General features: G+C 50.7%; 1 protein-coding gene across 6 annotated transcripts in view; it reads right to left on the bottom strand.

The window, feature by feature from the left end:
• The window catches only part of Ndst1 (N-deacetylase and N-sulfotransferase 1), a 59,619-nt gene that overhangs the window by 37,130 nt on the left and 10,329 nt on the right, over positions 1 to 12,160 (bottom strand). Inside the window, exon 1 of one of the 6 annotated variants that reach the window (XM_050157819.1) lies at positions 4,192 to 4,300. The exons of 2 other annotated variants lie outside the window; for them this stretch is intronic. The gene's annotated coding sequence lies outside the window, so the exon portion shown is untranslated. Of the gene's footprint in view, positions 1 to 2; positions 125 to 3,413; positions 3,562 to 3,648; positions 3,767 to 4,191; positions 4,301 to 12,160 lie in introns of those variants that run through there. 3 more of the 6 variants (XM_050157822.1, XM_050157820.1, XM_050157818.1) reach the window with 3 other exon arrangements.

Genomic DNA, 12,160 nt, shown 5'->3' with positions numbered 1-12,160 from the left:
ACCCTGCTTCTTAGCTTGGGAACTTGTTCTTGGTTCCCTCCTGGCAGGCAAAGGCAGGCACAAGACTGTGGGTGGCTAATGCCTTACTTCCAGCGGGGCCTGAGTTGAAAATTTATCTCTGTACCAGCTCTGAAAAAAAAGGTTTACCAAGCAAACAAACAGAAGGTGGAGGATGGGCACTGTACAAGCCAAGGCAGAATCAGCTATGCAGGACCAGGGACTGTCTTCCCAAAAACAGGGCTTTCTACTCACCCCAACATTCCTAAGACCATCAAATCCACTGGAGCTGTTTTCCTCGGGTTCTGATCACAGACACTTAAAGGAAAGGGACATTTCCTTAAGACTAACAGCCTCTCAGAGAGTCCAAATGGATCAAAGACCTGAACATAAAGCCAGCCACACTGAACCTTATTGAAGAGAAAGTAGGAAATACACTTGAGCGTATTGGCACAGGGAACCACTTCCTAAATATAACTCCTGCAGCACAGACACTGAGAGAAACAATTAATAAATGGGACTCCTGAAACTGAAAAGCTTCTGTACAGCAAAGGACACGTCAACAAGACAAAATGACAGCCTATAGAATGGGAAAAGATCTTCACTAACCCCACATCAGACAGAGGTCTGATCTCCAAAATATACAAAGAACTCAAAAAATTAGTCATCAATAGAACAAATAATCCAATAAAAAATGGAGTACAGACCTAAGCAGAGAACTCTCAACAGAAGAATCTAAAATGGCTGATAGACACTTAAGGAAATGTTCAACATCCTTAGTCATCAGAGAAATACAAATCAAAACAACTCTGAGATTCTATCTTACACCTGAAAGAATGGCCAAAATCAAAAACACTGATGACAACTTATGCTGGAGAGGTTGTGGGGAAAAGGGAACACTTCTACATTGCTGGTGGGAATGCAAGCTGGTACAGCCCCTTTGGATGTCAGTGTGGCGATTTCTCAGAAAATTAGGAAACAACCTTCCGCAAGACCCAGTAATACCACTTTTGGGTATATATCCAAAGGATGCTCAATCATGTCACAAGGACACATGCTCAACTATGTTCATAGCAGCTTTGTTTGTCATAGCCAGAACCTGGAAACAACCTAAATGCTCCTCTACCGAAAAATGGAAAATGTGGTACATTTACACAATGGAGTACTACAGCAGAAAAAAATAGCGACAACTTGAATTTTACAGGAAAATGGATGGAACTAGAAAACATTATTTTGAGTGAGGTAACCCAATTATCACATGTACTCACTCATAGGTGGCTTTTTAACATAAAGCAAAGAAAGCCAACCTACAAACCACAATCCCAGAGAATTTAGACAACAATGAGGACACTAAGAGAGACTTACATAGATGTAATCTAAATGGGAAGTAGAAAGTAGAAAAAGACAAGATCTCCTGAGTAAATTGGGAGCATGGGGACCTTGGGGGAAGGTTGAAGGGGAGAGAGGAGAGCCAGGGAGGGGAGCAGAGAAAAATGTAGAACTCAGTAAAAGACTAACAGCCTCCCCTGCTGAGGTCCACTAACTCAGAAGGACCTGAAAGCTCCCTGGAGCTGTGCTGGGAATCCCTGCTGTGCCCACCACATAGGGAGGAAGGCTTCATAGAAGGTGTGTGCAGGTCACAGAAAGGAAGAGCAGCCTCAGGAGGCAAGGATTGTCTTAGAGGTCACACAGCTGAGTGGATTTGAAGCTAGAATGACCCTTCCCAGCATACTCTGGAGTGCATTCAAGCTCTTTACAGTTCCCTGCTAAGCATTCCACAGCGTTCCTCAGCCAGGCCCACAGCTGGAGGAGCCCTACTAAAAAACAAGGTATGCGCTCAACAGGCGCATACCTTCAATCCCAGAGGAAGGAGAGGCAGGCAGATCTCTGAGTTCAAGGCCAGCCTGGTCTACAAATCAAGTTTTAGGACAGCCAGGGCCATACAGAGAAACCCTGTCTCAAAAAGCCAAAAGAAAGTGGGGGTAGGGGGAGTGCACACATACTCTAGTCAGAGGTCTCCTGCTAAAGAACAGAGAGGGAGCCGGGCAGTGGTGGCGCATGCCTTTAATCCCAGCACTCGGGAGGCAGAGGCAGGCGGATCTCTGGGATCTCTATGAGTTTGAAGCCAGCCTGGTCTACAAGAGCTAGTACCAGGACAGGCTCCAAAGCTACAGAGAAACCCTGTCTCGAAAAACCAAAAAAAAAAAAAAAAAAAAAAAAAAAAGCCATCTTGTTATTTGTTCCCGGTGGAAATCAACCTATGCCTTGAACTTCTCTGGTCTGCCTTCCTTTCGGGAAATAAGGAAGTGCCACCCCCTTCTATATTTTCCCCTATGGTTGTGAGTCACATCAGAACCCAGCACCCCCCCCCCAGGTGTTAAGTTTAAGGGCTACGAAGGCAGGGTCCCCTCCACTAGCTAGAAAATCAGAGAGAAGAACAGCAACAAAGCAGGAAGACATCTGGGCAGCCCCTCTGCGGAGCCTGCTCCCCCCCCCCCCCCCCCCCCCCCCCCCCCCCCCCCCCCCCGCACAGTGTGACATGGTGTGTACACCAGAGCAGAAGCAGCTTAGGACCTTTTCAGAAGCTAATGACAATAGCTGGCAGACTCTCCCCAAATCCACAAATTCAGGGTGGTCATGACAAACCAATCCCCACCAAAAGCCAGGTTAAGAACTTGGATTTCCAGGGGTCTATGCCCTGCCCTAGTGTAGCAGATGGATAAGAATGTCCCCCATGGGCTCACAGACTGAATTACACTCTTAGTTACCAGGGCGTGGAACTATTGGGATTAGAAGGGTTATGAGGTATGTCCTTGCTGGAGGAGGTGTGGCCTTGGAGAAAGTGGTGTCACTAGGAATAGGCTTTGAGATTTCAAAAGCCCATGACAGGTGTGTTCTCGTTCTCTCTCTCTCTCTCTCTCTCTCTCTCTCTCTCTCTCTCTCTGTGTGTGTGTGTGTGTGTGTGTGTGTGTGTGTGTCTGCTGTCCATGGATCAGGACATAAAGCTCTCCCTACTTCAGAGCCCTGTGTACCACCATGCTCCCCCCATAATAATAATGGACTAAGCTCTGTAAACCAACCAATTAAATGATTTCTTTTATAAGAGCAGCTTTGATAATGGTGTCTCTTTTCAGCAATAGAATGATGACTAAGACACCCAGCTCTTTCGGTTTGGCAAAACTGAAGTCACATATGTGACTTCAACTGAGTACCCTCAGAGATCACCATTCCAGGATCCCCACTGCCTTGAAGGAAACCTTCAGTTCCTGAGTCTACCTGCCTCAGGTATTGCTGTCGACTCTCTAGCTATTCCAGGATGCTGCAGAAGAACTGAACACATCCCTCACCCACCATCTCCTCCCACTCCTCTTTCTCCTCCACCTCAGCAATCCACCAGGACAGCCCCTGCTACTTACCTATGGCAGCCATGTTATCAGGACACCCATGGAACCTGCTTCTCCTCCTGACTATTGACAGACAGAATCCATGCCAGGCTCAGAAGCCTGCTGTACACCCTGGCCCCCCCACAGGCACACACATTGTACATTAACACACACTCGGATTGGACAAGGCAGGGGACTGACGACAACAGTCAAAAGGGCCAAGAAGGTCAACACAGACGGGAACCAGAGCAGGAAGGACCGGACACACCAGAGCTTCGGGATTTCAGGCAGTGGCTGCTCCGAGGCTCTGCATCTGGCTGTGCCTCTCCAGGCCTCCACACTCACTTCACACAGCTGCACCGAATCCCAGAGCCAGGACAAATGGTACTGCTGTCTGCCTAGTTCCCTTCTGGAAAGGAGGGAGGAGGGGGGGGGAGGGAGGGAGGGAGGGAAGGAGGGAGGGAGGGAGGGAGGGAGGGAGGGAGGGAGGGAAATGACCCTAGGGAACCCTGCTCTAGGAAACCTCCGGTTCTCTCACCTCCTCCCTTACAGGGCAGCCAGCCTGGACTCCTGGACCTCCCAGGTCCAGTAAGGCCCACAGGCACTCACAGCAAGTAGAAGCTACCTGGAGGTTCCCTCCACACAAGAAGAAAAGCATGTCCCCAACTCTAGGAGAGTCTGGCTTCTCTGGTTCCTCTCAGGAAAGGTGGCAGTGAAAACTGGATAGAACTCTTAAGCAACAAATGTAAACTAGGTTCCAAAGGACCTTGAGTTCCCATATGACCTCCCCTGCCAGCCTCAGTTTCCCTACCTGTCTCGAGAAAAGGAGGAAAGCTTGATACTCCCTCTTGGTACCATCTGGAAGTCAAAGTATCCATGACGTTGGTTTTTGGCTCCTGACCCAGCCCTAGCTGAGCTGACAGGCCCTTCCCACTGTCCCGCCCCACACAGGAGGAAGAAAGGTGACTGGCAGAAGCACGGAGGGTGTCAGAGTCCCTGTGACTGTCCACATGCCAGAGTTGCAAAGCTTGCACATAGACATGGCCCAGAGAGAAGCAGCAACTTGGCTCTGGTCACACCGTAAGCTGTGAAAGGTCAGGCCAGCTGGGGATAGCTTCATGAAAGCAAACACTCAGAAGTGTCCACCTGGACTTGACTTCTGAAAGGACACCAAAAAAAGTACAAAGCACTTTATTAATGGCAGAGGTTCAGGCTCAAGAGCAACAATGGAAACAAAAAGATGGTGTGCTCATACTTGTGGGGCCCAGGACGACACTGGGCTAACTTTTCAACTTCTCAGTCATAGCACAAAGACAACAGGGGTCCTGTGAACCCCTACAAGGGATGAACAGCCTTAGCCACCTCTTAAGTCACCTGGGGTTTTGGCACTTGGGAGACAGAGGGAAGAGGACGTAGAGATGGATATCAGCCTAGGTCACAAAAACAAACATACGGGCAGCAATTAGAGAACTGTCAGGAGTGCCCTAAAAGCAGCCAGCCCAAAAGATGTCAAAGCCCTGGGGATGCTAAAAGCCTACAGGCCCTAAAGCCAGTACAGAGGAAAGCCAGTGGCTAGAACGACTCCCTCCAGAAAAGAGGGAGGCTGGAGCCATAGAAGCCCCTAATCTCCTAAAGGCCTGGTGAGCACAACACAGTCCTGCTGAGACAAAGGACGGCTCCTGAAGGCCCACATGAAAGCAGTCTGTCCCTTCAGACTTGCTGGAGCTTGTCACCATGACAAGGGCCTGCTGCCAATACACCTGGGGCATGAGGGGGCTCACTGCAGTCACTAGGAGGCACAGCTAGCAGAGGGTGAGGAGGGCCTGGCAAAGGAGGACCCAGCTTCTCTAGAGAGCAGAGACCAGAACAAAGGGTGCACCCAAACCTACTTCAGTCAGAATCCACTTGAAGGGGACTGAGGGCACTTTAGACAGGGTCACCAGGTATCCCAAAAGGCTCCTGATAAATACATCATGCACTAGTCCCAAGGCTCTGCTCAGTGAAACAAGCAAGGTGTGGGGACAGCTGGCAGATGGCACAGGCGAGGGTTAAGGCAGCTCCTCTGTACCTCACTGGAGGCCCAGCTTTTAATAACCGGCCTGGGACCTCAGGCAAGCACCTCCTCCTTTTAGGCTTTCTCTTTCATCTGTAAAATAAACTGTACTAGATGGTTTGTACTCATGGATGCTCTTGACCCACGACTGTGAGATTCAAGGGCAGGCACAACCGACATCCACCCTAAAGGTACACCCCCTAAAGGTACAATGACCCAGCATACCACAGCCCACACCTATGCCAACTGCTGAGCTTCTGCATCTTCAGGACTTGGCTTCACAAATGAGGAGACTTTGGTTCTAACTGCTCAAACTCCCAGTGGGGAAAATACTTAGCTGACATTCAGACCACGGCCTGTCTTGGCTCTTAATTCCTGACTCTGTGGCACTGGCCACAGTTAATGGCAAGCCCACCAAGTCCTGGGAAATGCCGCGGGATCTTTGCACCTCCCGCGTTCCCTGGTACATAACACTGAAACTAATGTGCGAGGTGGTTGGGAACAGGCAGCTGGAGAGGGCAATCCCTGGGAACTCTGCAAGCTGGCCACTCAGCCAGCTGTCCACCACTATGGTTAATGTCCTCATTGCCACCAGCCAACACCTGCCATTTTTGAAGCGCACACACACACACACACAGAGGCAACACTTCCTCACACCATTGCTTTGGTATCACAAGACAGCTTTGGGAAAATATAGTAAGGTTTCTTCCCCCACCCTCAGAAGAGGGAAACTGGACTCTTAAGGACATCCAACTTCCCCTAAAGATACACAGGAGATAGCAAACTCAAAGCCCACTCCTCTGCCTCCTTATGCAGAGCTGAGTCCACCACACACTCAACTTGCCAAGCCCACCAGCCAATTGGCCTTCGTGACAGCCATGAGCACATGTGAGAGCTTATGTCTTGCCAGCACACCACCTGTCATCTGGGCTGCCCATCCCCCAGCAACCCTGCAAGCTAATGCCCGCGCTGATCTCACTGTGCAGACGGGATGCTGAGGCTTGGAAGGATCATTATGGCCACCGCAATGCTACATACAGAGAAAAGAGCCAAATGGCTCAAACCCAGGCTGTATGGCTCCAGAGCCTGTGGCCTAGGCCTCTGTACTGCATAGCTCTGTCTAGGAGGCTCCATCACAAGCAGACACTAGAACGGGACAAGAGGTCAGACATATCAAGTAGTGCGTGTGCCTGGCAGGGCATGGCAAAATTATGATAAGAGGAGGACAAACAAAGCTCGTGGGGAGCCACAAGAGGGAGGCTGATATAAATGTCTGTCTGGGCATTAGGCCAAGAGTCTGAGCAAGGGACACATGAACAGAAGGAGGTGACAGACATGGCAGGGGGGCATGTGAGATCATGGTCAAGTGTCTTGCTTTCTCTACCTCAGTTTACCCAGATGCTAAGGAAAGTTGCTGGACTACCTCCAGATCCTTTCCCACAGACCTAAAGACCCTTGGACCCTGAGAAAAAACAAACACTGCCCAGTGTTGCCCCAGGGACTTTGAAATGTCCTTGGCTGTCCTGGCACAACTCAACTGCTGGAAAAGGCTTACAAAGCAAAGGGTTCAACTAGCATGCCTGGGCCAGTGAAGTGTGTGGGGGTTCTTAGGGGGCCACATTCCATTCATTGTCAACCTCTCCATGGCTCCACTGAAGCAGGCAGCACCCTGCTTAGACCCAGACCAGGAGCCAAGGCCACATCCAAGTGCACAGAGGAATGTCACTCCAGTCCAGCCTGCCCCACCGCACCACCAGCCCTGTTTACAGTTGGTTGTTTTAGTCAAGGTCTTACTATATAGCCCAGGTGGACCTCAAATGCTGTGATGCCCACACTGGGACTCCCAGGAACAAGTGATCCTCCTGCCTCAACCCCTAGAGCACTTAGCACTGTAAATATGTACCGCCACACCTAACTCAATGTCTGGAATGTCCCTTAAGTCCCCTCAATGTCACCTACCCCTCAAGCCTCTCACTCACGTTTCCCCAAGGCTGTCCACTGAACAGCAGAGACAAGAAGTCCCCAGGAAAATTCCCACCGTCCTCCCGGACACCTGTGCTGCCATGCCAACACAACAAAGACCCTCAGCTAGGGAGGGCACAGAGGTACAGGGGAAGGAACAGAGCCAAGGACCTTTCACCTGGGCCAGCCCTGTGCTTATCTGAGGCAGAAGTTAACAGGGACTTGCTAAGATTCTGAGCAAGACACGTGGGAACAAAAGGAGGTGACAGCGTAAGGTGGCCTTCTGAGACTTTGCTTAAACGTCTTGCCTCCTCATATCTCAATTTACTTAATGACAAAGGGAAATCCCTGGAACGAGTCAGATCTCCACCATCCCAAATCTCAGCAACTACAGCTGCCCCCACCAAACCACAAGTAAATGTGTTCTTGTTTGAAAAACTGCACGGTTCCCATAACCTACTAGGCAAAACCTCTTATCCTGATGGACCACACAGGTCATCGCTAATGCTTCTAATCAAGTGTGGTATCAGATCTTTGCCAAGTGTCTTCTGCACGTCTCTCGTTAACTTCATCAGAGTAACCCCATGAAGCAGGTTAGATCGGCCCATTTACACAGATGACAAAGCAGAGGGTCAGAGATGTCATTTGCCCAGAGTCTCACAGTCAAGCAGCAGAGCAAGGACTCACTGCCCACCTGCCTGACTCTAAGACCAAATTCTTAATCACTGTACTATGCTACCTCCTCAAATGCTCCTGGCTACCCTTGGAACTCCAGGCCAGGACAACACTGCAGTGCAGGGGGGTGAGGGGTGGCTGGCTAGCAGAGCCTGAGCCTGAGCCTCCTTCAGACTAGGCCCACCCCACCAAAACCAAAACTCCTTCACATGAGGCGTGCCATGCAAAGGATTCTCTACCAAGACCTAGCATCCTCTTTGTCAGGGGGAAAGGGAAGGCAGGTCTGCAGATAGAACTGAGGGAGCGAAAGTGTTTGTCTCAGGACAGACTCTTGGAACAGGGGAGGACAGGGCACACCTCACATCCCAACAACACTCAGAGTCCCCAGGTACCCTCCATCAGTGTATGCCACACCCCAACACAACTGACCAGAAATCACCATTTCTCTTTCCAAGTCTGCTTGTCCTCAGCCTTCCTGGTCCTCCTTCCGGTTCCTCCAGCCAGCAACACTTTCCTCTCCCACCCACAGCTAATCCCTCAGCAAATCTGTCGGGTCATCCACAAGATAAATCCAGAGGCCACTCCCGATGCCCCTACCCTCCCTGCCACTGAGCTGGGGGCTACGAGCTCCTCCTGGCATCACCCTGTATACCCCCTGACCTTCCTGGCTCCTCTCTGGGAGGTAGCCACGTGACTGCTCTGCATGAAGGGTTAAATAGGTCAGTCCTCCACCCCAAGCCCTTCAGCAGCTTCCCCTTTACTCAGATCTAAACAGCAAAGTCCTCCCTCTTAAGGGACAAGAAAGCCCTTCCTCACCCACCCTCCCACCTTCTGCCTGACCAGGTGCCTTGCTGCCCCTCGTATGTGCCCATACCAACCCCCAGACTTGGTTTGGTGCTCCCTCTGCCAGGCATGCTCCTCCCCAACCTTGCAGCAGCGTCCTGCCTCCCTCCTGAGACACCCAACTGCTGGGGCATAGCCTGGCCCCTTCAGGCAACCTGCTATCCTCAGGCCAACTTTACTCCTCCTAGGGATTTCTTGTCACTCGGCACGATGTGTTTGTATTGGTTTGCCGATTCCGCCCTACTGGTGGCATGACATGAAAACAGAGTCCTGGGCTATTCTGCACACTGTTGGGTCGGTTCCTAGAAAAAGGCCCAAATGAAGCAGATGCTTCATAAGAATGTGATACTACATCCCTGAGCCAGACACATCTAGTCTCTGGGTCCTGAAGGGTAGTACCACACCTAGGCCTGAACAAACCTCCAGGGTTTCATGTGACCCCTGATAACAATATTCCATTTCCCTCTGTCCACAGACTTTTGGCCCCTGGGGAAGAAGAGCTCTAGGTCCTGACAGCTGGGCTGCCAGAAGGAGCCTTGCCAGGGCTGCTGCCTTCTCCACAGCCCACAGGTGCTCACAGCAGGTGGAGGGGAGCCAGGGCCTTGTCTGCCCGTCTTTGTCAGCAGAAAGACTCAGAAATTAGCTCTGTTCTCAGAAGAAAGAGCACAAGGCCAGTGCCAGGCAGAAGTGGGCACACAGACAGCTGGCCCATCGAGACAGTGCAAGGGAAAACCAAGAAACAGGATGCAGGATGTTTGAGGGGTCACTCACATGCCTAGCCTATTTCATGCCTCCAGGGTACTGGTGCTCTGCTCAGTCTTCCAGGCCCTAACCTTCTCCTCAGACAATCAGCTGATTGTCCCCACTGAATGATCTGCCACTAACTGTCCAGAAGGCGATGAGGACAGAGAAGCAAAGCCTAGCTTGGAGAGAGAAGAGTGGAGGTTACAGCCTAACTTTTCATACACTCATGACTAATATTCGGAGGGACCCTCCCTATAGAACCTCAGTTCACTCAGTTGTAAATGGCTTGTTTGGTCTTGTACTTAATGGCTCAGCCTGTGTGGCACAGGCCCTCAGCAGACCAGTCATTTCTTACAAGGCCTGAGAGCAGAGTCCCAGCACCTACCTGCTAAGAGCCAGACTTCAGCTTCTTCTCGTTCTGGGTCAGACAGAGCACACCTCTCAGTGTGCCCTTCTCCTGAGCTGCCAGCCCATGTGAAGTGAAGTCCTCTGGGCCAACCCCACCCCACAAACCTGCCTAATGTGCTATCCTTGAAGAATTGCTCAAGATGTATTCAGAACCACAGCGATAGGGAGGAGCCCTGCATGCTGGCCTAGAGGGTGGAAGAGAAGTCAGGGGTAGGGTAGAAGAGATGTCCCTGTTAACGTCATCCTGGGGTCCTCTACCAGCCCTAGACCCCTATGCCTTAAGACATAATACTCAAAGTGTGCCTGAAGCTCTCTGTGTCTGAGTATTTTCGGAAGAAAAGCCTAAACAGATGCAGGGGACAGAAATCTATAGGCAATTTTTGTAATTTCCCCCAGAGTTTTCTTGTCTACAGGATAATTGTGATCTATCAGCAAAGACCACTTTGAAGGGGCATCTTCATTGGCAAGGAAGCCTACGTCTTTAATCCCAGCTCTTGGGAGCAGAGACAAGTGGATCTCTGTGAGTTTGAGGCCAACCTGATCTACATAGAAAATTCCTGGCCATCCAGGGCTAAACAATAAAATTTTTTCTCAAAAGAAACAAAATCAGAAAACAAATTCAATAAACCTTGTATGCACAGTCCTGAGCATAAGCACATTCCCAGACACAGATATGAACAGTCTACACCCTCCCTGCCCACAAAGAGCCACAGGACACAGGCAGGCAGCACCCTGCCAAGTGGGAAAGAAAGCAGACCCTGTCTGAAGGACGGGGTGGCAAACTCAGATGTCTCTGGGGTCTAAGCACATGAAATGGCAGGCAGGGCCAGTAACGAGCACAGGCCAATCCCTAGCATGAGCCACTGGAGAACGCAGGCTTGAGGTTTGCAGTCTCCTAATGGGGAGCACAGGAAGTTGGAAGATAGAGTCTCATATAGCCAAGACTGGCTCAACTCCTGGTCCTCCCACCTCTACCTCCCAAATGCTGGGATTAATAGCATATACCATTACGTCCAGCTTGATGTTCCAGTTCTTGCAGTAAAGCAAGAAGTACTTTTTTTTTTTTTAATGCAGAATGTCCTATTGACTACCAGCTCAATATCTGGCATGGACCAAATAGAATCTGCCCATAGGGCACATGTGGCCTGCCAGCTTTTACCTCTGTTCTCTTAAGAAGAGCAGAAAACACAGTATTGAGTTCACCGTAGAGTTCAGCACAGGAGTTGTGACTGGCACTGTGGAGGCCTGTCAGAAATACGGATTCTCAAGGTGAGGTGGGCATGTTTAGAAAGGGAATGAATCCAGAACTGGAACCTCTCGGCCTTAGGGGCTGGCAGGTCACATGAGGGACCCATGCCGCTTAGGAGCCAACAAACACAAAAATCCAAGGTGCCTGCCAGTCTCCGAAGCAAGCACAGTCCCTGGACAGTGAAAGGAGGGGCTGGCTGCCCGTCCCACAAACCTGCAGACGAAATCAATCAGACTAAATCAATTGGTGGAAGAATAGCAGGGGTCCGATTTCAGACCTGCAGCTTGAGGAAACCAGCTAACAACAGCTCTGTGGGGGAAGGGAGAAGAAGAGACAATGGAGGGACAAAATGAGGTTGAGAATCATGTCCTGCCTGGCCAGGCCAGGTTGTTACATAAGCCTGCCTCAGGACACAGTGTGGGAGGGCCTGGGCTGGGAGGCCCAGAATGCAGAGAAGGCTACCCTTACTGCCTACCCACTGCAGCTCTGACAGCCTTGCCCAGGCACCAGGTGAGCCCAGGGATAGGGAAAAGACCCAGAGCCGGGGCAGGCATTTAGAAGGCCAAACCAGAAACCGGCAGCAAGGACAGCCACGTACCAAACTCCTCTCAAACGACAGTTCTGCACCAGGCACATCCTGACTGAACAGATAAGCATCCTTGCTATTGCCAGCTTATACACAAGGAACGTGAGACACAGTCATCATACAGATCCTAACTGGAGGAGCTGGCGTCACACCTGTCAGTGACTTCTGTGACCACACTTGAAACATCAGTATGACATGGCCCCTTCTCCCCAGCCTATAGCGCATGTGGTCCTTGCTCATCACAAGAACACCTTATCCTC

This window comes from Alexandromys fortis, unplaced genomic scaffold (genome assembly GCF_014885135.2).
Source record: "Alexandromys fortis isolate MF-2015 unplaced genomic scaffold, M_Fortis_MF-2015_v1.1 scaffold_94, whole genome shotgun sequence".
Classification (NCBI taxonomy): domain Eukaryota; kingdom Metazoa; phylum Chordata; class Mammalia; order Rodentia; family Cricetidae; genus Alexandromys; species Alexandromys fortis.
Note: the sequence above shows the minus strand (reverse complement) of the source record. Positions and strands in the feature narration are given on the sequence as shown.